Raw genomic sequence first — 25448 nt, 5'->3', positions numbered from 1 at the left:
TACTATGGCGGACGACCCCTCCAACAATAACCACGCTGCATCAGAACAAGAGGACGAAGTTGACACCGGAGAACGACCGGACAGCCCTCTATCACCACGCACTCCAGGAGGAAACAAACAGAATCGCCCAAAGACATCACTCCCAAACAAAGATCCGCAAAATTCCAGAAAAGAAAAGAACTCGGAAATTTTAGAAGCAGTCCGGGCACAACAAAACCGACTGAAACAACTCGAAGAGGACATAAAAAAGCAGAAAGAAACTGAACAAGATCTGAGAAGGGAGGTTCGAAAGCGCAGAGAATTAGAAGAAAAACTACGGAAAATAGAGGCCAATCTGAAAGACCGGACAGAACGCGGCACCACCCCCGAATGCAACCATGATCCCTTCACGCAAGAGATCATGAAGGAGAAGGTACCACGAAACTTCAAACCACCCGATATGGATCTCTACGACGGCACCACCGATCCAAGTCACCACCTCAGCAACTTCAGAAGCAGAATGTACCTAGTCGACGCCTCCGACGCGATTCGATGCAAAGCCTTCCCCACCACTCTCACCAAGTCGGCCATGAAGTGGTTCGACAACCTACCACCAAGATCAATCACCAGCTTCGAGGACCTAACCAAAAAATTCCTGACGAGGTTCTCTATTCAAAAGGACAAAACGAAACATGCCCCCAATCTACTCGGAATCAAACAAGGTAACCAAGAAACTCTCCGAGAGTACATGGAGCGATTCAACAGAGCCTGCCTGGACATACAACACTTGCCCACCGAAGCAGCCATCATGGGACTAGCAAACGGCCTAAAGGAGGGACCGTTTAGCCAATCCCTATCCAAATGATACCCGACCTCCCTATACGAGGTGCAGGAGCGAGCAGAAAAATATATCAACATGGAGGAAACCTCCCAGTTAAGAGACTCTTCTAGGAAGGAATCGACCTACCCACTCCGAGATCGAGATCGGGAACAAAGGAAGAAAGAAGAAACCAACTCGGACAAGCCACGGAAGTACCACAGTTACACCCCCCTCCGAGTCTCCTTGGTAGACATCTACAGAGAAGTATGCCACACCGAAAAGATCCCACCACCTCGACCGCTAAAACACAAGAGAGCGGGGAGAGATCGGTCCGAATACTGTGAATATCACAAGCTCTACGGTCATTCTACTAACGACTGCCGCGACCTAAAGAATGTTATAGAAAAGCTAGCCAGAGAAGGAAAACTCGACAGATACATAGCAGACAAAGGAGAAGAGACCAAGAAGAGAAGGAGGGGAGATAACGAAGATCGGGCTGAACAAACCTCGCGAACCCCTGAAAGGCACGTTCACATGATAAATGGAGGTTTTGCAGGCGGAGGAACATCCAGATCCTCGCGAAAAAGACACCTCAAAGAAGTCTACCACGTCCGAGAAGACAATCCCCTGCCCGAACTACCTACTATCTCGTTTACCCGAGAAGATGCTCAAGGGATAATACCCGGGCACGACGATCCAATGGTAATCACCATTATCCTGGCAAACGCCAACTTACATCGAACCCTGATTGACCAGGGAAGCTCTGCAGATATCCTGTTCAAAACGGCCTTCGACAAACTCGGACTTGAAGAAAAAGAACTAAAAGCCTATCCCACCGACCTGTTTGGGCTAGGAGATACCCCGATCCATCCCTTAGGATACATCTCGCTACACACTACCTTCGGAAAAGGCGAGCAATCTAAAACATTAAGCATCGACTACATTATAGTCGACGTCACTTCAGCATACAATGCCCTCATTGGGCGACCAACCCTAAACAGACTGGCAGCTATAGTCTCAACCCCACACCTCTGTATGAAGTTCCCTACCGCAAAAGGAATCGCTACCCTGAAAGGCGACCAAAAACTGGCACGGCGATGCTACAACGAAAGCCTGAGCTTAAAAGGAAAAGAGATCAACACAATAGAACTCGGGCGAGTTCAAGCCCGAGAAGATCTTCGGCCACAACCAGAGGGAGAAACCGAAAGAGTCCAGATTGGGAACACATCTGAAAAAGTAACAAACATAGGAGCAAACCTCGAAGCGGGCCTAAAAGAGGAACTCATAACCCTCTTAAAAGAAAATTCCGACCTCTTCGCCTGGAAAGCCTCCGACATGCTAGGCATAAGCCCCGACTTAATGTGCCATAAGCTATCAGTGTACCCGGGATCCCGACCTGTCCAACAAAGACGCAGGAAGCTCGGACCCGAACGCATGCAAGCAATAGAAGAACAAGTACAAGCACTACTAGATGCAGGGTTCATTAGGGAAGTAAAATACCCCCTATGGCTCGCAAACGTAGTCCTGGTAAAAAAGCCCAATGGAAAATGGAGGATGTGCGTCGATTACACGGATCTCAACAAAGCCTGCCCCAAAGACCCATATACACTACCAAACATCGACGCCTTAGTAGACGCAGCCTCAGGCTATAGATATCTCTCCTTCATGGACGCATACTCAGGATACAATCAAATCCCGATGTACGAACCCGACCAAGAAAAGACCTCGTTCATAACCCCAAGGGCAAACTACTGCTACGTAGTAATGCCCTTCGGGCTGAAGAACGCATGGGCAACCTACCAGAGGCTAATGAACAAAGTGTTCTCAGAGCACATCGGACTACAACTAGAGGTGTACGTCGACGACATGCTGGTAAAGACACAAAAAGACAGAAACTTGCTGACCAACCTCACCAGTGTCTTCGGCACCCTCAGAAAACACAACATGAGACTCAACCCGACGAAGTGCACCTTCGCCGCAGAAGCCGGAAAGTTCTTAGGCTTCATGTTGACTCAAAGGGGCATCGAAGCAAACCCGGACAAATGCCAAGCGATACTCAATATGAAGAGCCCGACATGTGTCAAAGAAGTACAACAGCTGAATGGAAGGCTGGCCGCCCTATCAAGATTCTTGGCAGGATCAGCGATAAAATCACTACCTCTCTACTCACTCCTAAAGAAAGGGAAACCCTTCTCGTGGACCCCGGAGTGCGAAAAAGCCTTTCAAGAATTCAAGGAATTCCTCGGGCAGCCACCAATCCTAACCCGACCTTTAAAAGGGGAAGAGCTCGTACTATACCTCTCGGTCGGACATCGAGCAGTCGCTTCAGCATTAATACGAGAAAATGACCAGGGACAACACCCCATATACTTTGTAAGCAAGGCACTACAAGGGGCCGAATTAAACTATCAGAAAATAGAAAAATTCGCCTACGCCCTAGTGTTCACAGCTCGGAGGCTCCGTCCCTACTTTCAAGCCCACACCATCAAAGTCCGGACAAATCAACCCATGAGACACATCCTACAAAAAACAGACCTGGCAGGACGAATACTACAATGGGCGGTGGAACTGTCCGAGTTCGACCTCCACTATGAAGCCCGGACTGCCATAAAATCTCAGTACCTAGCCGACTTCATCGCAGAATACACTGAGACCCCTGGAACCCCACTCTCATGGAACCTGTATGTCGACGGGTCCTCAAACAAAACAGGAAGCGGAGCCGGGGTTATACTCGAAAGCGACCAAGGAACACGGATAGAACTATCCCTAAAATTCGAGTTCCAGGCTTCGAACAACCAAGCCGAATACGAGGCCCTACTAGCAGGTCTAAAACTAGCCGAAGAGGTCGGAGCCCAGAGAATCACGATCTTCAGCGACTCCCAGGTCGTCACGTCACAAGTAAATGGAAGCTACCAGGCCAAAGACCCAACTATGAAAAAATACCTAGACCAAACACAGGCACAATTACGCCACTTTTCAGAAATACAGATCCAGCATATACCTCGAGAGCAAAACGCCCGGGCGGACGCCCTCTCAAAACTCGCCAGCACCAAGCCCGGAGGCAACAATAGAAGTCTCCTCCAGGAAACCTTACAATCCCCCTCCGTGATAAAAGAGGAAGAAACGCTAAATATATCCAACCAACAGCAAGGATGGATGACCCCCATACTCAACTACCTGAAGTCGGGAACTCTCCCCACCGAAAGAAAGGAAGCTAAAAGACTCACGAAAGACGCCCAGAATTATACACTAATTCACGACGTATTATACAGAAGAGGATTCTCAAACCCCCTCCTTAGGTGCGTCCCGACCTCAGAAACAAAGAGCGTCCTCGAAGAAGTCCACGGAGGCATGTGTGGGAACCATCTCGGAGCTCGGGCATTATCCAAAAAAGTAGTCCGGGCCGGGTTCTACTGGCCGACCTTGCAAAGAGACGCAACGGAATTTGTGAAAATATGCCCCCTTGTCAAAAACACGCAAATTTTCACAAGGCACCACCCGAAGACCTTATCAGCATCACCGCACCATGGCCCTTCGCAAAATGGGGATTAGACCTACTCGGCCCATTCCCCCAAGGTCCGGGGCAAGTCAAATACCTCATAGTAGGGGTCGACTACTTCACAAAATGGATCGAAGCTGAACCCTTAGCCATCATTACGGCTCAGAAAAGTCGCAAATTCCTATACAAAAACATTGTCACAAGGTTCGGAGTCCCCTACTCCATCACAACAGACAATGGAACACAGTTCACGGACACAAGTTTTCAGAACTTGGTGGCCGAACTAAAAATCAAACAGCAATTCACATCAGTCGAGCACCCACAAGCCAATGGACAAGCAGAGGCTGCAAATAAAGTCATCTTGGCAGGGTTAAAACGAAGACTCCAAGAGGCCAAAGGGGCATGGGCCGAGGAACTCCCCCAGGTACTATGGGCATATCAGACAACCCCACACTCTACAACGGGAGAATCCCCATTCCGACTAGCTTACGGGATGGAGGCAATGATTCCTATTGAAATAGATGAAGGGTCACCCAGAGTCATCTTCTACAACGAAGGAGGCAACCCACAGGCACAAAGGGAAGAACTCGACCTCCTCCCCGAGGTCCGAGAAAGAGCCCGAATCCGAGAAGAAGCCTTAAAACGACGAACGGCCCTCAGATACAACCAGAAAGTAATAAAGCGAAGCTTTTCCATTCACGACCTGATTCTAATCCGAAATGACATCGGAACACAAAAGTCGGGAGAAGGAAAGCTAGCTGCAAATTGGAAAGGACCCTACAAGGTAACAGAAGTCTTAGGGACAGGCTACTACAAAGTATCCGACCTAGAAGGCAATGAGCTGCCCAGGGCCTGGCACGCCTGTAATCTAAGGCGGTACTACAGCTAGAAAAACTTAACTCGAGGTGTACTCTTTTTCCCTACAAGGGTTTTTTAATGAGACACCCGGTTAAAGTAAGAGACCCGACCTAGTCAAAGGGTAAACACTCTGTAAATATTCTTTCTTTTTTAATACTAATCAAATTTCTCTATTTTCTTTTCTTCTTCCTCATGATGAAACAAATCCTGGAAAGTACCCCACCAAGGCGCATTAATTTATGCTCGGCAAAACGCAAAAAATCATTTGCCAAGAGACCACACAAGGTCGGCAAAGATAAAGCGACGAGGTTCAAATTAATGTGAGAAGTTATAAAGTAACTCTGAAAAGGCTCAAAAGGCCAAATAAAAAGAGATTACAAAAATAACTTAAAAAGGCCGACCAACGACAAAGTCGGACCCAACAAAAAGGAGGTACTCGAGCGCCCGAGGTCCGAGAAAAAGCTCGGATCCAAGAAAGAAGCCTTAAAACGGTGAGAACCAAGATTTCGAAAAACGCTTACTAAAAAGTTGCTTTACAAAAAACAACTGAAAAGTACAAGCGAAGGAACGAAATCAAAGGAAGTCTCGAAAACGCTTACTAAAAAGTTGCTTTACAAAAAGCAGCTAAAAGGTACAAGCGAAGGAACGAAATCAAAGGAAGTCTCGAAAACGCTTACTAAAAAGTTGCTTTACAAAAAGCAGCTAAAAAGTACAAGCGAAGGAACGAAATCAAAGGAAGTCTCGAAAACGCTTACTAAAAAGTTGCTTTACAAAAAGCAGCTAAAAAGTACAAGCAAAAGAACGAAAGCAAAGGAAGTTTCGAAACGCTAGCTAAAAAGTTGTTATCCAAAAACAAACTAAAAAGCACAAAAGCGGAAACAAAAAGTCAAAACGCGAACAAAAACACCGCATAATAAAGTTACTACAAGTAGCTAAATAAAGCAAAAGGTGTCCAAAGCGTTCACAGAAACCATCCAAAAAGCCCACAGGCCGGCAAAACACCAAAAAGATTACAGAGGGTCAAGGTCCTTTCCAGACTCCACATCAACAGAAGGCTGCGGAGGAAACATAGATATCGGGACTGCATCAACAGCAACGTCATCCCGGTTTGAAACCTCCACGCCAGAACCATCCCCGACCAAAGGTGAAGTCGGGTTCTCAACCGGAACTTTGGGGTCGGACATCGGAACCTCATCCTCGGTAGGAGCAGGAACAATCTTTCCCTCCACAACAACGTTGTCCGTACTGAATAAACTCAGATCCAGGTCGGGAGCAAGAACCCGGACCTGGGCCTTCAAATTTTCAAACATAGCATCCATACCCTTGGCCACATGACCTTCCAGCTCGTAAAACTCGTCCTGCGCGGATTGCAACTTCTCCTTTGTCTCCACAAGCTCGGTATATAGCCGAGTATAATTCTCTGTAGCCGCCTTCGCCATCTCCTCAGATGTCTTCGCTGCCGCCACAGCCGCGGTAGCTTTAGTTTTCTCTTTCTCCAAAGAGGCCTCCAACTCAGTAATCCTGGCAGCCTTCAGTTGACTAATCCTATCAAGCTCGGACTGAGCCTTCTCAAGTCGGGAGCTGGTCGCCCCAAGGGGGATTTCTTGAACTCCCGGGCAATAGCGGCATGGAGACTAGCCATCCGGACACAGCTCCGCGCCATATACTGAAAATGATGCTCCATAGATACATCATCAGTGGAAATAAAGGTCTGAGGGAGAATATGCTGCTCAATCCAACCAAGAGCGTCAAAATCCTTATCATTGAAACCGGCAAGCTCTTGAGAGGTCTTCTGCTTCTTGGGAGGAGGACCCGAGAACGGAGGAGGAGAAGAAGTAGCAGGCCCAGAGGTCGGAGGATCCTGACTTATAGCTCGGAACTGGGGAGTCGGAATAGTCTTCGACCGAGTCTGAACACCCACAGTAGTCTTCTGCGGAGAAGATCGGGCAGAAGCCTCCCCGGCCTCGATATTCCGAGCAGCCACAGACTTCTTCGTCCGACGAAGGAACTTCATGGAATCCGCCTGAGAAGACATCTCTGCAAGAAATCAAGAAAAGGATTACCACAACAGAAATTCCACCAAAAGTAAGCAAAACCAAAATACTAGAAAAAATGAATCTCGGAAGAGGTCGGGAACTACCTAACTCGGAACAGAGAAGGCTTGGATCTCCCAACATTTTCTTCGTATCCAAGTGAGGTGCCCGACCCCATAAACTGCTCACCACACCCACAAAAGCCTGCTCCACCTCATCTAGACTCTCAAAGGTATACTTAGCAGACACTACATTCTCCTGCCAACAAAGCGGAAAAGAAGGCTCCCCACTCTCATCTAGAAAGAAAGGTCGGACGTCTCCAGTAGCCCGGACCTTGAAATAAAAGTTCTTAAAATCGTGAAAGGACTCATCATACAGGGTACAAAACTTCCTTCCCTGGTTAGCCCTAAAAGAGACCCAAGATACCTTCCCTCCACCCGACCCCGGCTTCGTCAACACAAACAAGTAGGAAAAAAGAGAAATAGAGGGAGCAACGCCCAAAAACTGACACAAAAGTTGAAACAGCTTTAAAAATGCCCAAGAATTTGGATGGAGCTGCGTAGGGGCAAGGTTACAAGACCATAACACCTCGGACTCCAGGTCGGTAAAAGGAAGTCGGACACTCAGCTTAGAGAAAAAACAATCATAAGCGTAAAAGAAGAGCTTCTCGGAACTATCTAAAGGCGGGAAGCAAACTCTCTCCTCGGAATCCGGGGCTACTAGTTCATAATCCCTCTCAGACTCTCTATCTTCACATATGCTACATTGCCTACGAAACCTAGCTAAATACTCAGAATCTACCACAGAAGGGACTCTTAGAGGAACAGGATCTACCCAACCAAGACCACTTGGAATCTTGGTCGACATCGCTTGAAGAACCTTTCGAGACATAAAATTCTTACCTACAAAGAAGAATACAACAGCAAGCAAAAATCACATAAAAGCAGACAGCGAAAACCCATTCAGCAAAGCAAGAAACAAAGATCTTTTAGAAGAAAATACAGCAACCCGGAGCAAAATACCAGAGAACAAAAAAGAGTCCCCCCCATGTACAAACAAACAAAGCAATGACGGCGCCTCTTTTCGGGGCAACCCAGGAATAGAGAAAAAGAAACAAACAAAGAGCCACACAAAAGAAACAGAAGCATATGTGCACAAGAAAAGAGATGGGAACAAACCTGGAAGAATAACAAAGACGACAAGCTCCAAAGCAAGGAGAACGGAACGGCGACGCAGAGGAAACCCCGGAAAGACACGCGGAAAGATTCGGGGAAGAAGAACAAAGAAAAAGGAGAATGGCGAAAACTCAGAAAAAGGAAGGGAACAGAATAAACGAAGAAAAGGGGGAAAGGGGCAAATAAATAATGCCTTCACAGAGCCCGAACGGAAACCGAGGAGAAACGGTAAAATGCAATAAATGCAGGAACGGCCATTTTTGAATTTTGAAAAAACTACTATGCCCGAGCTCGACCTCCCAAAAAAGGGCGAACTCGGGCAGGGGCACTGTTCATACCCGGACCGGGCTCCTCCAAATCGGCAAAATCCATGAAAGGTCCGACCTCGTCCCAAGGCCCACGCCTGAGGTCGGACCTCGGACAACAAAGCTAAAAAGGCCCATCAAAAGGAACGCAGCCCAAAACCTAAAGGCCGAAAAAGCCTAGGAAAGGCGGTTCCGCAAAGATAGAGATAAAACTCCCAAAAGATAAGATAAGATAAGAATATCTTATCCAGGGAAGATCACGGCCAACTACTATAAATACACTGGAACACCCAGGTATGACATACATTCCACACTCTACACATATCTGCTTGAACCCATGCTAACTTAAGCATCGGAGTGTCATTGCAGGTACAACCACCAACCACTCCACATATCAAGCTCGGGTCCCTGACCCCCACCTCGGGCCTCTCCGAAGACAACCGAGCTACACGTTTCCGGTAACCCCCGGAACAATTGTCAAGGTTGGGCCATTTGCCTTTCCTACTGACTTTGTGGTGCTGGAAATGGAGGAGCACAAGAGTGCAACTCTTATTCTAGGAAGACCTTTCCTAGCAACTGGCCGAACCCTCATTGATGTTAAAAAGGGGAAGTAACCTTGAGAGTCAATGAGGAGGAGTTCAAGTTGAATGTTGTCAAAGCCATGCAACATCCAGACACCCCAAATGACTGCATGAGTGTTGATATTATTGACTCTCTGGTAAGAGAGGTCAATATGGCTGAGAGTCCCGAATCAGAGCTAGAGGACATCTTTAAAGACGTCCAGCCTGATCTGGAGGAGTCAGAGAAAATAGTGGAACCTCTGAATATCCCTCAGGAAGAGGAGAAACCTCCTAAACCCGAGCTCAAGCCATTACCACCTTCCCTGAAATATGCATTTCTGGGAGAAGGTGATACCTTTCCTGTAATCATAAGCTCTACCTTAGAACCACAGGAAGAGGAAGCACTAATTCAAGTGCTAAGGACACACAAGACAGCTCTTGGGTGGTCCATCAGTGATCTTAAGGGCATTAGCCCAGCTAGATGCATGCACAAGATCTTACTGGAGGGGGACGCCAAACCAGTGGTTCAACCACAAAGGCGGCTGAACCCAGCCATGAAAGAAGTGGTGCAAAAGGAGGTCACTAAATTACTGGAGGCTGGGATTATTTATCCTATTTCTGATAGCCCCTGGGTGAGCCCTGTCCAAGTTGTCCCTAAGAAAGGTGGCATGACAGTGGTTCATAATGAAAAAAATGAACTGGTTCCTACGAGAACAGTTACAGGGTGGCGTATGTGTATTGATTATAGAAGACTCAATACAGCCACCAGAAAGGATCATTTTCCTTTACCATTCATAGACCAAATGCTAGAAAGACTAGCAGGTCATGAATACTACTGCTTCCTGGATGGATATTCAGGTTATAATCAAATTGCAGTAGATCCCCAGGATCAGGAGAAAACGGCATTCACCTGCCCATCCGGAGTATTTGCATACAGAAGGATGCCATTTGGCCTGTGCAATGCACCTGCAACTTTTCAGAGGTGCATGCTCTCAATTTTCTCTGATATGGTGGAAAAATTTCTGGAAGTCTTCATGGATGACTTTTCAGTATTTGGAGACTCATTCAGCTCCTGCCTTAACCATTTAGCACTTGTTCTGAAAAGATGCCAAGAGACTAACCTGGTTTTAAACTGGGAAAAATGTAACTTTATGGTGACTGAAGGAATTGTCCTTGGGCACAAAATTTCGAACAAGGGAATAGAGGTGGATCAAGCTAAGGTAGAAGTAATTGAAAAATTACCACCACCTGCTAATGTTAAGGCAATCAGAAGCTTTCTGGGGCATGTAGGATTCTATAGGAGGTTTATAAAGGATTTTTCAAAAATCGCCAAACCTCTGAGCAACCTGCTAGCTGCTGACATGCCATTTATCTTTGATAAAGAGTGTCTGCAGGCATTTGAGACTCTGAAAGCTAAATTGGTTACAGCACCAATAATCTCTGCACCAGACTGGACATTACCATTTGAACTGATGTGTGATGCCAGTGACCATGCCATTGGTGCAGTGTTGGGACAAAGGCATGACAAGCTTCTGCACGTCATTTACTATGCCAGCCGTGTTCTAAATGGTGCACAGAAGAATTACACAACCACAGAAAAAGAGCTACTAGCAGTGGTTTACGCCATTGACAAATTCAGATCCTATTTAGTAGGATCAAAAGTGATTGTGTACACTGATCATGCTGCTCTTAAATATCTACTCACAAAGCAGGAGTCAAAACCCAGACTCATCAGATGGGTGTTGCTTCTGCAAGAGTTTGATATAGAAATAAGAGACAGAAAAGGGACAGAAAATCAAGTAGCAGATCACCTGTCCCGAATAGAACCAGTAGAAGGGGCGTCCCTCCCTCTCACTGAGATCTCTGAAACCTTTCCGGATGAGCAACTGTTTGCCATCCAGGAAGTGCCATGGTTTGCAGACATTGCAAACTACAAGGCAGTGAGATTCATACCCAAAGAGTACAGTAAGGTGCAATCAAGGAAATTAATCACAGATGCAAAGTACTATCTTTGGGATGAACCATATCTCTTTAAGAGATGTGCAGACGGAGTAATCCGTAGATGTGTGCCTAAAGAAGAAGCACAGAAGATCCTTTGGCATTGCCATGGATCACAGTATGGAGGACATTTTGGAAGTGAACGAACAGCCACAAGAGTCCTCCAAAGTGGCTTCTACTGGCCTACTCTCTATAAAGACTCCTGAGCATTTGTGCTTCACTGTGATAGTTGCCAAAGATCAGGCAACCTGCCTCACAGTTATGCCATGCCTCAACAAGGAATCTTGGAGATTGAGTTGTTTGATGTATGGGGCATTGACTTCATGGGACCTTTCCCACCATCATACTCAAACACCTATATTCTGGTGGCAGTGGATTATGTATCCAAATGGGTGGAGGCTATTGCAACACCCACTAATGACACTAAAACAGTGTTAAAATTCCTCCAGAAACATATCTTCAGCAGATTTGGTATCCCTAGATTGTTAATCAGTGATGGGGGCACTCATTTCTGTAATAAACAGCTCTACTCTGCTCTAGTACGTTATGGAGTCAACCACAGGGTGGCTACTCCATATCACCCATAAACTAATGGGCAGGCTGAAGTCTCAAATAGAGAACTTAAAAGAATCGTGGAACGGACTGTAATTAACCGTAGAAAGGATTGGGCAAGCAGCTTGGATGATGCTCTGTGGGCATACAGAACAGCATTTAAGACCCCTATAGGGACCTCTCCATACCAGCTTGTGTATGGAAAGGCATGTCACTTGCCAGTGGAACTGGAACACAAGGCCTATTGGGCAACCAGATTCCTAAACCTTGATGCCAAGTTAGCTGGAGAAAAACGATTGCTCCAGTTAAATGAGCTAGAGGAATTTAGACTTAATGCTTTCGAAAATGCAAAGATTTACAAAGAGAAAGCGAAAAGATGGCATGATAAGAAATTGTCATCCAGAGTCTTTGAGCCGGGGCAGAAAGTTCTGCTATTTAATTCTAGGCTCAAATTATTCCCTGGGAAATTAAAATCCCGGTGGAGAGGTCCATATGTCATTACAAACGTATCACCATATGGATACATAGAGCTTCAGGATAATGACTCTAACAAAAAGTTCATTGTTAATGGACAAAGAGTCAAACATTATCTTGAAGGCAATTTTGAGCAAGAATGCTCAAAACTGAGACTTGATTAAAACTCAGTAATAGTCCAACTACTGACATTAAAGAAGTGCTTGCTGGGAGGCAACCCAGCCATTTCCTAAGTATATTTACTAATTAAATAAATTTTCTTTCTTTACAGGTTTAAGTCCAAGTATCTTCAAAGGTAAAATAGCAATTGGTTGAAGTCACAGAGTTACAGGAAAATTGGAAGCTTACTGGCATGAAAAAGCCAGTAAGAAACACTTTGGGCGTCAAACGCCCAAAAGAAGCACCCACTGGGCGTTTAACGCCAGTAAGGGTAGCCATCTGGGCGTTCAACGCCAGAAAGGAGCATCTTCTGGGCGTTAAACGCCAGAAAGATGCACCTTCTGGGCGTTTAACGCCAATCTGCTAGCATCCTGGGCGTTCAGAAAAACGCCCAGTGACGAAGGACTTCCTGGCGTTCAACGCCAGAAAGAAGCACCAAATGGGCGTTGAACGCCCAGGAGAAGCAACTATTGGGCGTTAAACGCCAAACACATGCATCATGTGGGCGTTTAACGCCAGGATGGTGGGGAGGAGGTAAAATTCATTTTTCTTTACAATTTTTCTAAATTTTTAAGTTTCAATTCATGATTTCTTGCATAAACATGTTTCAAAATGTCATCCTTCAAAATCAAATTGGTTCTCTAAGAACCCTAATTTCTAAAATCCCTTTTTCAAAAACATCAAATGTATCTTAATTCATAAACACAAATCTTTTTCTAATCCAATTCTTTTTCAAATATTTTTAATTTCTTCTCATATCTTTTTTTTTCAAACTCATCTTATCTTTATTTGAAAATGCCTTTCCTTCTACTCCTCTCCTTTCCTTTCTTTTGCTTGAGGACAAGCAAACCTCTAAGTTTGGTGTGATTTGCCATGATCACTGAGCTAAAACTCATTAAGATCATGGCACCTAAGAGAACAGGAAGAGCAAGGATGTGAACTTAAGGGAGCTGAAGCGTCAGAAATTAATTCTTGAAGGCACCCCACAGACTAGAGGAACATCCACTTCCCAAAATACAGGTTGTTAAGTTCTAATTCTAGCTTTAACTCTGTGATAGTATTATTATAGGATTTTACCTTAGAAGTTATATAGGAGTAGTAGTACTTAGCATATCTATTTTGGTTTTATTTCCAATTAAGCTATAATTTATTTTTCTCATCAGCATCAGGCATTAATAAAATAGTAGATTTTTTTAGAATAAAGAAGTAATTTATATTTTCGAGTTCTTAATAATAAAATCTATAATTAATTATATGTGGTGGCAATACTTTTTGTTCTCTGAATGAATGCTTGAACAGTGCATAATATGTACTTTGAATTTGATGAATATTGGCTCCTGAAAGGATGAGGAACACGAAAAATATTATTGATGATCTGAAAAATCATGAAATTGATTCTTGAAGCAAGAAAAAGCAGTTCAAAAAAAAAACCATGAGCACTAGCCAAGAGAAAAAAAGAATCCAAGGCTTTGAGCATCAATGGATAGGAGGGCCCAAGGAAATAAAATCCAGGCCTAAGCGGCTAAATCAAGCTGTCCCTAACCATGTGCTTGTGTCATGAAGGTCCAAGTGAAAAGCTTGAGACTGAGTGGTTAAAGTCGTGATCCAAAGCAAAAGAGTGTGCTTAAGAGCTCTGGACACCACTGACTGGGGACTCTAGCAAAGCTGAGTCACAATCTGAAAAGGTTCACCCAGTTATGTGTCTGTGGCATTTATGTATCCGGTGGTAATACTGGAAGACAAAGTGCTTAGGGCCACAGCCAAGACTCATAAAATAACTGTGTTCAAGAATCAACATACTACACTAGGAGAGTCAATAATACTATCTGAATTCTGAGTTCCTAAGGATGCCAATTATTCTGAAACTAAAAAGATACAGGGAGATGCCAAAACTGTTCAGAGACAAAAAGCTACAAGCCCCGCTCATCTAATAAAAATCTGAGCTTCATTTAAAACTCTAAAATATTATTACTTCTTTATTTCTGTTAAAACCTATTTTATTTATCTAGTTGCTTGAGGACAAGCAACAGTTTAAGTTTGGTGTTGTGATGAGCGGATATTTTGTACGCTTTTTGGGGGTAATTTCATGTAGATTTTAGCATGTTTCAGTTAGTTTTTAGTAAAATAATATTAGTTTTTAGGCAAAAATCATATTTCTGGACTTTACTATGATTTTGTGTGTTTTTCTGTGATTTCAGATATTTTCTGGCTGAAATTGAGGGAGCTGAGCAAAAATCTGACTTAGGCTGAAAAAGGACTGCTGATGCTGTTGGATCCTGACCTCCCTGCACTCGGAATGGATTTTCTGGAGCTACAGGAGTCCAAATGGCGCGCTCTCAACGGCGTTGGAAAGTAGACATCCAGGGCTTTCCAGCAATATATAATAGTCCATACTTTGCGCAAGGATAGACGACGTAACTTGGCGTTAAACGCCAAGTTCATGCTGCTGTCTGGAGTTAAACGCCAGAAAAACGTCATGATCCGGAGTTGAACGCCCAAAACACGTCATAACTTGGAGTTTAACGCCAAGAAAGGCCTCCACACGTGGAAAGCTTTAGTCTCAGCCCCAGCACACACCAAGTGGGCCCCAGAAGTGGATTTCTGCACCAATTATCTTAGTTTATTCATTTTCTGTAAACCTAGGTTACTAGTTTACTATTTAAACAACTTTTACAGACATTTCTTGTACCTCATGACATTTTCAGATCTGAATTACATACTTTGTAACGGCATGAGTCTCTAAACTCCATTGTTGGGGGTGAGGAGCTCTGCAGCGTCTCGATGATTTAATACAATTCCTTTGTTTTCCATTCAAACACGCTTGTTCTTATCTAAGATGTTTATTCGCGCTTAATTGTGAAGAAGGTGATGATCCGTGACACTCATCACCTTCCTCAATCCATGAACGTGTGCCTGACAACCACCTCCGTTCTACATCAGACTGAATGAATATCTCTTAGATTCCCCAACAGAATCTTCGTGGTATAAGCCGGATTGATGGCGGCATTCATGAGAATCCGGAAAGTCTAAACCTTGTCTGTGGTATTCCGAGTAGGATTCCAGGATTGAATGACTGTGACGTGCTTCAAACTCCTGAGGGCTGGGCGTTAGTGACAGACGCAAAAGAATCCATGGATTCTATTCCAACCCGATTGAGAACCGACAGATGATTAGCCGTGCTGTGACAGAGCATAGGAACGTTTTCACTGAGAGGATGGGAGGTAGCCATTGACAACGGTGACACCCTACATAGAGCTTGCCATGGAAGGACCTTGCGTGTGAGAAGAGGATCTCAAGGAAAAGTAGAATTTCAAAGGACAAAGCATCTCCAAAATTCCAACATATTCCACAATCCTTTATAAACAAGTAACTCTATTGTTCAAGTAATAACTAATTATTTTATACCCTTTTTCTTTATTAAAATACAAGGCTAAAGAATCCTATTGGTATCCTGACTAAGACAAATAAAATAACATTGATTGCTTCAAGCCAATAATCTCTGTGGGATCGACCCTTACTCACGTAAGGTATTACTTGGACGACCCAGTGCACTTGCTGGTTAGTTGAACGAAGTTGATCTTGGACCAGGCTCTATTATCATATTCCATAAAGAGATACAATTTCGTCCACCACTAACCTTGCCAAGGTAGAGGACTTGTCCGCCACCTTATAAAGCTCTTGGGCTATAACCTCATGAACTTCTATTCCTTCTCCAATCATGATGCTATGAATCATGATAGCCCGGTCTATGGTAACTTCGGACCGGTTGCTAGTGGGAATGATTGAGCGTTGGATAAACTCCAACCATCCTCTAGCCACGGGTTTGAGGTCATGCCTTCTCAATTGAACTGGCTTCCCTCTTGAATCTCTCTTCCATTGGGCGCCCTCTTCACATATGACTGTGAGGACTTGGTCCAACCTTTGATCAAAGTTGACCCTTCTAGTGTAAGGATGTTCATCTCCTTGCATCATGGGCAAATTGAATGCCAACCTTACACTTTTCGGACTAAAATCCAAGTATTTCCTCCGAACCATAGTAAGATAATTCTTTGGATCCGGGTTCACACTTTGATCATGGTTCTTGGTGATCCATGCATTGGCATAGAACTCTTGAACCATTAAGATTCTGACTTGTTGAATGGGGTTGGTAAGAGCTTCCCAACCTCTTCTTCGGATCTCATGTCGGATCTCCGGATATTCACCCTTTTTGAGTGAAAAAGGGACCTCGGGGATCACCTTCTTCAAGGCCACAACTTCATAGAAGTGGTCTTGATGCACCCTTGAGATGAATCTTTCCATCTCCCATGACTCGGAGGTGGAAGCTTTTGCCTTCCCTTTCCTCTTTCTAGAAGTTTCTCCGGCCTTGGATGCCATAAATGGTTATGGAAAAACAAAAAGCAATGCTTTTACCACACCAAACTTAAAAGGTTTGCTCGTCCTCGAGCAAATTAAGAAAGAAGAGAGTAGAAGAAGAAGAAATGAAGGAGATGGGAAGGCCCTTTGTTTTCGGCCAAGATGGGGAAGAAGTGGTGTTTAGGTTGTGTGAAAATGAAGGAGTGAAGATGGGTTTATATAGGAGAGGGGGAAGGGTAAGGTTCGGTCAAGTGAGGGTGGGTTTGGGTGGGAAAGTGGTTTGAATTTGAATGGTGAGGTAGGTGGGGTTTTATGAAGGATGGATGTGAGTGGTGAAGAGAAAGATGGGATTTGATAGGTGAAGGGTTTTTGGGGAAGAGGTGTTGGTGCGCGAAATTGTGAACAATACTTTTCACAACTCTCATAATCCCCGGTCATGAACCCCAAAAACTTGGTGTTCAATACCATGGCATTACACAACTTCGCACAACTAACCAGCAAGTGCACTGGGTCGTCCAAGTAATAAACCTTACGCGAGTAAGGGTCGATCCCACGGAGATTGTTAGTATGAAGCAAGCTATGGTCATTTTGTAAATCTTAGTCAGGCAAACTCAAATGGATATGGTGATGAACGCATATAAACAATAAGATAAAGATAGAGATACTTATGTAATTCATTGGTAGGAACTTCAGATAAGCGCATGAAGATGCCTTCCCTTCCGTCTCTCTGCTTTCCTACTGTCTTCATCCAATCCTTCTTACTCCTTTCCATGGCAAGCTCATGTAGGGTTTCACCGTTGTCAGTGGCTACCTCCCATCCTCTCAGTGAAAACGCTGCCTATGCTCTGTCACAGCATGGGTAATCATCTGTCGGTTCTCGGTTAGGCCAGAATAGAATCCATCGATTCTTTTGCGTCTGTCACTAACGCCCCGCCTACTAGGAGTTTGAAGCACGTCACAGTCATTCAATCATTGAATCCTACTCAGAATACCACAGACAAGGTTAGACCTTCCGGATTCTCTTGAATGCCGCCATTAGTTCTAGCCTATACCATGAAGACTCTGATCTCACGGAATGGCTGGCTCGTTTGTCAGACGAGCACTCGGTTGTCAGGCGATCAACCATGCATCGTGCAATTAGGAATCCAAGAGATATTCACCCAATCGAAGGTAGAACGGAGGTGGTTGTCAGTCACACGTTCATAGGTGAGAATGATGATGAGTGTCACGGATCATCACATTCATCAAGTTGAAGAACAAGTGATATCTTAGAACAAGAACAAGCGGAATTGAATAGAGGAACAATAGTAATTGCATTAACACTCGAGGTACAGCAGAGCTCCACACCTTAATCTATGGTGTGTAGAAGCTCCACCGTTGAAAATACATAAGTATAAGGTCTAGGCATGGCCGAATGGCCAGCCTCCCAATGATCTAAGATAGCATAAAGATGAAGATAGCTACCTAGATATCCCAATACAATAGTAAAAGGTCCTACTTATAGAAAACTAGTAGCCTAAGGTGTACAGAGATGAGTAAAAGACATAAAAATCCACTTCCGGGCCCACTTGGTGTGTGCTTGGGCTGAGCAATGAAGCATTTTCGTGTAGAGACTCTTCTTGGAGTTAAACGCCAGCTTTAGTGCCAGTTTGGGCGTTTAACTCCCATTTGGGTGCCAGTTCCGGCGTTTAACGCTGGGATTTCTGAGGGTGACTTTGAATGCCGGTTTGGGCCATCAAATCTTGGGCAAAGTATGGATTATCATATATTGCTGGAAAGCCCAGGATGTCTACTTTCCAACGCCGTTGAGAGCGCGCCAATTGGGCTTTTGTAGCTCCAGAAAATCCGCTTCGAGTGCAGGGAGGTCAGAATCCAACAGCATCTGCAGTCCTTTTTGGTCTCTGAATCAGATTTTTGCTCAGGTCCCTCAATTTCAGCCAGAAAATACCTGAAATCACAGAAAAACACACAAACTCATAGTAAAGTCCAGAAAAGTGAATTTTAACTAAAAACTAATAAAAATATACTAAAAACTAACTATATCATACCAAAAACATACTAAAAACAATGCCAAAAAGCGTACAAATTATCCGCTCATCACAACACCAAACTTAAATTGTTGCTTGTCCTCAAGCAACTGAAAATCAGATAAGATAAAAAGAAGAGAATATGCAATGAATCCCAAAAACATCTGTGAAGATCAGTATTAATTAGATGAGCGGGGCTTTTAGCTTTTTGCCTCTGAATAGTTTTGGCATCTCACTCTATCCTTTGAAATTCAGAATGATTGGCTTCTTTAGGAACTCAGAATCCAGATAGTGTTATTGATTCTCTTAGTAAAGTATGATGATTCTTGAACATAGCTATTTATTGAGTCTTGGCTGTGGCCCAAAGCACTCTGTCTCCCAGTATTACCACCGGATACATACATGCCACAGACACATAATTGGGTGAACCTTTTCAGATTGTGACTCAGCTTTGCTAGAGTCCCCAACTAGAGGTGTCCAGGGTTCTTAAGCACACTCTTATTGCCTTGGATCACAACTTTATTTCTTTTTCTTTCTCTTTTTTTTTCGAAATTTTTTTTTTCGAAATTTTCTCTCCTTTTTTTTCATTGCTTTTTCTTGCTTCAAGAATCATTTTAATGATTTTTCAGATCCTCAGTAACATGTCTCCTTTTTCATCATTCTTTCAAGAGCCAACATTCATGAACCACAAATTCAAGATACATATGCACTGTTTAAGCATACATTCAGAAAACAAAAATATTGCCACCACATCAAATTAATTAAACTGTTATAAAATTCAAAATTCATGCAATTCTTTCCTTTTCAATTTAAGCACGTTTTTATTTAAGAGAGGTGATGGATTCATAGGACATTCATAACTTTAAGGCATAGACACTAAGACACTAATGATCACAAGACACAAACATGGATAAACATAAGCACAAAAAATTCGAAAAAAACAGAAGAATAAAGAACAAGGAAATCAAGGAACGGGTCCACCTTAGTGATGGCGGCTCTTTCTTCCTCTTGAAGATCCTATGGAGTGCTTGAGCTCCTCAATGTCTCTTCCTTGTCTTTGTTGTTCCTCCCTCATGATTCTTTGATCTTCTCTAATTTCATGGAGGATGATGGAGTGTTCTTGGTGCTCCACCCTTAGTTGTCCCATGTTGGAACTCAATTCTCCTAGGGAGGTGTTTAGTTGCTCCCAATAATTTTGTGGAGGAAAGTGCATCCCTTGAGGAATCTTAGGGATCTCATGATGAGTGGGGTCTCTTGTGTGCTCCATCCTCTTCTTAGTGATGGGCTTGTCCTCATCAATGGGGATGTCTCCTTCTATGTCAACTCCAACTGAATCACAGAGGTGACAAATGAGATGAGGAAAGGCTAATCTTGCCAAGGTAGACGACTTGTCCGCCACCTTATAGAGTTCTTGGGCTATAACCTCATGAACATCTATTTCTTCTCCAATCATGATGCTATGGATCATGATAGCCCGGTCTATAGTAACTTCGGACCGGTTGCTAGTGGGAATGATTGAGCGTTGAATAAACTCTAACCATCCTCTAGCCACGGGTTTGAGGTCATGCCTTCTCAATTGAACCGGCTTCCCTCTTGAATCTCTCTTCCATCGGGCGCCCTCTTCACATATGATTGTGAGGACTTGGTCCAACCTTTGATCAAAGTTGACCCTTCTAGTGTAAGGGTGTTCATCTCCTTGCATCATGGGCAAATTGAATGCCAACCTTACACTTTCCGGACTAAAATCCAAGTATTTCCCCCGAACCATAGTAAAATAATTCTTTGGATTCGGGTTCACACTTTGGTCATGGTTCTTGGTGATCCATGCATTAGCATAGAACTCTTGAACCATCAAGATTCCGACTTGTTGAATGGGGTTGGTAAGAACTTCCCAACCTCTTCTTCGGATCTCATGTCGGATCTCCGGATATTCACCCTTTTTGAGTGAAAAAGGGACCTCGGGGATCACATTCTTCAAGGCCACAACTTCATAGAAGTGGTCTTGATGCACCCTTGAGATGAATCTTTCTATCTCCCATGACTCGGAGGTGGAAGCTTTTGCCTTCCCTTTCCTCTTTCTAGAGGTTTCTCCGGCCTTGGATGCCATAAATGGTTATGGAAAAACAAAAAGCAATGCTTTTACCACACCAAACTTAAAATGTTTGCTCGTCCTCGAGCAAAAGAAGAAAGAAGAGAGTAGAAGAAGAAGAAATGAGGGGAAAGGGAATGGCTTTTGTTTCGGCCAAGAAGGGGAGAAGAAATGGTGTTTAAGATGTGTGAAGATGAAGGAGTGAAGGAGGGTTTATATAGGAGAAGGGGAAGGGTAGGGTTCGGCCATTTGAGGGTGGGTTTGGGTGGGAAAGTGGTTTGAATTTCAATAGTGAGGTAGGTGGGGTTTTATGAAGGATGGATGTGAGTGGTGAAGGGAAAGAAGGGATTTGATAGGTGAGGGGTTTTTGGGGAAGAGGTGTTGAGGTGATTGGTGAATGGGTGAAGAAGAGAGAGAGTGGTAGGGTAGGTGGGGATCTTGTGGGGTCCACAGATCCTGAGGTGTCAAGGAAAAGTCATCCCTGCACCAAATGGCAAGAAAAAACACGTTTTTAGCCATTTCTGGCATTAAACGCCGGGCTGGTGCCCATTTCTGGCGTTTAACGCCAGCTTCTTGCCCATTTCTGGCGTTTAACGCCAGTCTGGTGCCCCTTTCTGGCGTTAAACGCCCAGAATGGTGCCAGACTGGGCGTTAAACGCCCAACAGCTAACCTCACTGGCGTTTAAACGCCAGTGGGTGCGTCCTCCAGGGTGTGCTGTTTTTCTTCCTGTTTTTCATTCTGTTTTTGCTTTTTTCATGGATTTTGTGACTTCTCATGATCATCAACCTACAAAAAAGATAAAATAACAAAAGAAAAATAGATAATTATAAAACATTGGGTTGCCTCCCAACAAGCGCTTCTTTAATGTCAGTAGCTTGACAGTGGGCTCTCATGGAGCCTCAGAAATACTCAGAGCAATGTTGGAACCTCCCAACACCAAACTTAGAGTTTGAATGTGGGGGTTCAACACCAAACTTAGAGTTTGGTTGTGGCCTCCCAACACCAAACTTAAAGTTTGACTGTGGGGGCTCTGTTTTTGAGAGAAGCTCTTCATGCTTCCTCTCCATGATGACAGAGGGATATCCTTGGGCCTCAAACACCAAGGATTCTTCATTCACTTGAATGATTAACTCTCCTCTATCAACATCAATCACAGCCTTTGCTGTGGCTAGGAAGGGTCTGCCAAGGATGATGGATTCATCCATGCACTTCCCAGTCTCTAGGACTATGAAATCAGTAGGGATGTAATGGTCTTCAACTTTAACCAGAACATCCTCTACAAGTCCATGGGCTTGTTTTCTTGAATTGTCTGCCATCTTTAGTGAGATTTTTGCAGCTTGCACCTCAGAGATCCCTAACTTCTCCATTACAGAGAGAGGCATGAGGTTTACACTTGACCCTAAGTCACACAAGGCCTTCTTGAAGGTCATGGTGCCTATGGTACAAGGTATTGAAAACTTCCCAGGATCCTGTCTCTTTTGAGGCAGTTTCTGCCTAGACAAGTTATCCAGTTCCTTGGTGAGCAAAGGGGGTTCATCCTCCCAAGTCTCATTTCCAAATAACTTGTCATTTAGCTTCATGATTGCTCCAAGGTATTTAGCAACTTGCTCTTCAGTGACATACTCATCCTCTTCAGAGGAAGAATACTCATCAGAGCTCATGAATGGCAGAAGTAAGTCCAATGGAATCTCTATGATCTCATTTTGAGCCTCAGATTCCCATGGTTCCTCATTGGGGAACTCATTGGAGGCCAGTGGACGCCCAGTGAGGCCTTCCTCAGTGGCGTTCACTGCCTCTTCCTCCTCTCCAAATTCGGCCATGTTGATGGCTTTGCACTCTCCTTTTGGATTTTCTTCTGTATTGCTTGGAAGAGTACTAGGAGGGAGTTCAGTAATTTTCTTGCTCAGCTGACCCACTTGTGCCTCCAAATTTCTAATGGAGGACCTTGTTTCAGTCATGAAACTTTGAGTGGTTTTGATCAGATCAGAGACCATGGTTGCTAAGTCAGAGGTATTCTGCTTAGAACTCTCTGTCTGTTGCTGAGAAGATGATGGAAAAGGCTTGCTATTGCTAAACCTGTTTCTTCCACCATTATTGTTGTTGAAACCTTGTTGGGGTCTCTGTTGATCCTTCCATGAAAAATTTGGATGATTTCTCCATGAAGGATTATAGGTGTTTCCATAGGGTTCTCCCATGTAATTCACCTCTTCCATTGAAGGGTTCTCAGGATCATAAGCTTCTTCCTCAGATGAAGCCTCCTTAGTACTGCTTGGTGCATTTTGCATTCCAGACAGACTTTGAGAAATCATATTGACTTGTTGAGTCAATATTTTATTCTGAGCCAATATGGCATTCAGAGTGTCAATCTCAAGAACTCCTTTCTTCTGACTAGTCCCATTGTTCACAGGATTTCTTTCAGAAGTGTACATGAATTTGTTATTTGCAACCATTTCAATCAGCTCTTGAGCTTCTGTAGGCGTCTTCTTCAAATGAAGAGATCCTCCAGCAGAGCTATCCAAAGACATCTTGGATAGTTCAGAGAGACCATCATAGAAAATACCTATGATGCTCCATTCAGAAAGCATATCAGAAGGACACTTTCTGATTAATTGTTTGTATCTTTCCCAAGCTTCATAGAGGGATTCTCCTTCCTTCTGTCTGAAGGTTTGGACTTCCACTCTAAGCTTACTCAATTTTTGAGGTGGAAAGAACTTTGCCAAGAAGGCATTGACTAGCTTTTCCCAAGAGTCCAGGCTTTCTTTAGGTTGTGAGTCCAACCATGTTCTAGCTCTGTCTCTTACAGCAAAAGGGAATAGCATAAGTCTGTAGACCTCAGGGTCAACCCCATTAGTCTTAACAGTGTCATAGATTTGCAAGAACTCAGCCAAAAACTGATGAGGATCTTCCAGTGGAAGTCCATGAAACTTGCAATTCTGTTGCATTAGAGAAACTAATTGAGGCTTAAGCTCAAAGTTGTTTGCTCCAATGGTAGGGATAGAGATGCTTCTCCCATAGAAATCGGGAGTAGGTGCAGTAAAGTCACCCAACACCTTCCTTGCATTGTTGGCATTGTTGTTTTCGGCTGCCATGTGTTCTTCTTCTTTGAAGAATTCGGTCAGGTCCTCTAAAGAGAGTTGTGCTTTGGCTTCTCTTAGCTTTCTCTTCAAGGTCCTTTCAGGTTCAGGATCAGCCTCAACAAGAATGCCTTTGTCTTTGCTCCTGCTCATATGAGAGAGAAGAGAACAAGAAAATGTGGAATCCTCTATGTCACAGTATAGAGATTCCTTTAGGTGTCACAGGAAAAGAAGAGTAGAAGACAGAAGTAGAGAATTCGAACTTATTAAAGGAGATGGAGTTCGAATTTTGCATTAAGGGATAGTGTTAGTCCATAAATAGAAGGATATGAGAAGAAGGGAAGTGATTTTCGAAAATTAAGTAAAAAATTTTGAAAACATTTTTGAAAAATATTACTTAATTTTCGAAAATGAAAGTGGGAAAGAAGTAAAGTGATTTTTGAAAAAGATTTTGAAATTAGAAATCAAAAAGATTTGATTGAAAATTATTTTGAAAAAGATGTGGTTAAGAAGATATGATTGGGTTAAAAAAATGTGATTGAGAAGATATGATTTGAAAAACATTTTAAAAAAGATTTGATTTTGAAAATTAAAAACTTGACTAACAAGAAAAGATATGATTCAAACATTAAACCTTTCTCAACAGAAAAGGCAGCATACTTGAAATGTTGAATCAAATCATTAATTGATAGTAAGTATCTTTGAAAATGGAAAGAAATTGATTTTGAAAGAGATTTGATTGAAAAGATATGATTTGAAAAAGATTTGTTTTTGAAAAACTTTGAAAACTGAAAAAAATTGCATTGAAAAACAGAATCTTCCCCCTTGTGCCATCCTGGCGTTAAACGCCCAGAATGGTGCACATTCTGGCGTTTAACGCCCAAAACTATACCTTTTTGGGCGTTAAACGCCCAACCAGGTACCCTGGCTGGCGTTTAAACGCCAGTCTGTCCTTCTTCACTGGGCGTTTTGAACGCCCAGCTTTTTCTGTGTAATTCCTCTGCTGTATGTTCTGAATCTTCAATTCTCTGTATCATTGACTTGAGAAGACACAAATTAAAAATATTTTTGGATTTTTAATAATGAAGAATAATCAAAATGCAACTAAGATCAAATAACAATGCATGCAAGACACCAAACTTAGCAGTTTGTATACTACTGACACTAACAGAATGAAAATGCATATGAGACACACAAAACACTCAAGTCAATAGAATTCAAAGATCAGAGCACGAAATCATCAAGAGTTACTTGAAGATCCTTAAGACATATGAATGAATGCATGCAGTTGACACCAAACTTAAGATGAGACACTAGACTCAAACAAGAAATTTTTGGATTTTATGATTTTTTTTTGTGTTTTTCGAAAATTAAGTGGAAAAAGGTATCAAAATTCTTAATGAGAATTCCAGGAATCAGTGCAATGCTAGTCTAAGACTCCGGTCCAGAATTAGACATGGCTTCACAGCCAGCCAAGCTTTCAAAGAAAGCT

The 25448-nt window shown here is 43.4% G+C and overlaps 1 non-coding gene across 1 annotated transcript; it reads left to right on the top strand.

Moving 5' to 3' along the window:
• The first annotated feature begins 23461 nt into the window (after nt 1–23461).
• On the top strand, nt 23462–23569 carry LOC112704500 (small nucleolar RNA R71). The gene has a single exon (XR_003155123.1). It is a non-coding gene; the product is annotated as a small nucleolar RNA R71 (small nucleolar RNA).
• Nucleotides 23570–25448: the final 1879 nt, after the last annotated feature.

This window comes from Arachis hypogaea, chromosome 7 (assembly GCF_003086295.3).
Source record: "Arachis hypogaea cultivar Tifrunner chromosome 7, arahy.Tifrunner.gnm2.J5K5, whole genome shotgun sequence".
NCBI lineage: Eukaryota > Viridiplantae > Streptophyta > Magnoliopsida > Fabales > Fabaceae > Arachis > Arachis hypogaea.
Note: the sequence above shows the minus strand (reverse complement) of the source record. Positions and strands in the feature narration are given on the sequence as shown.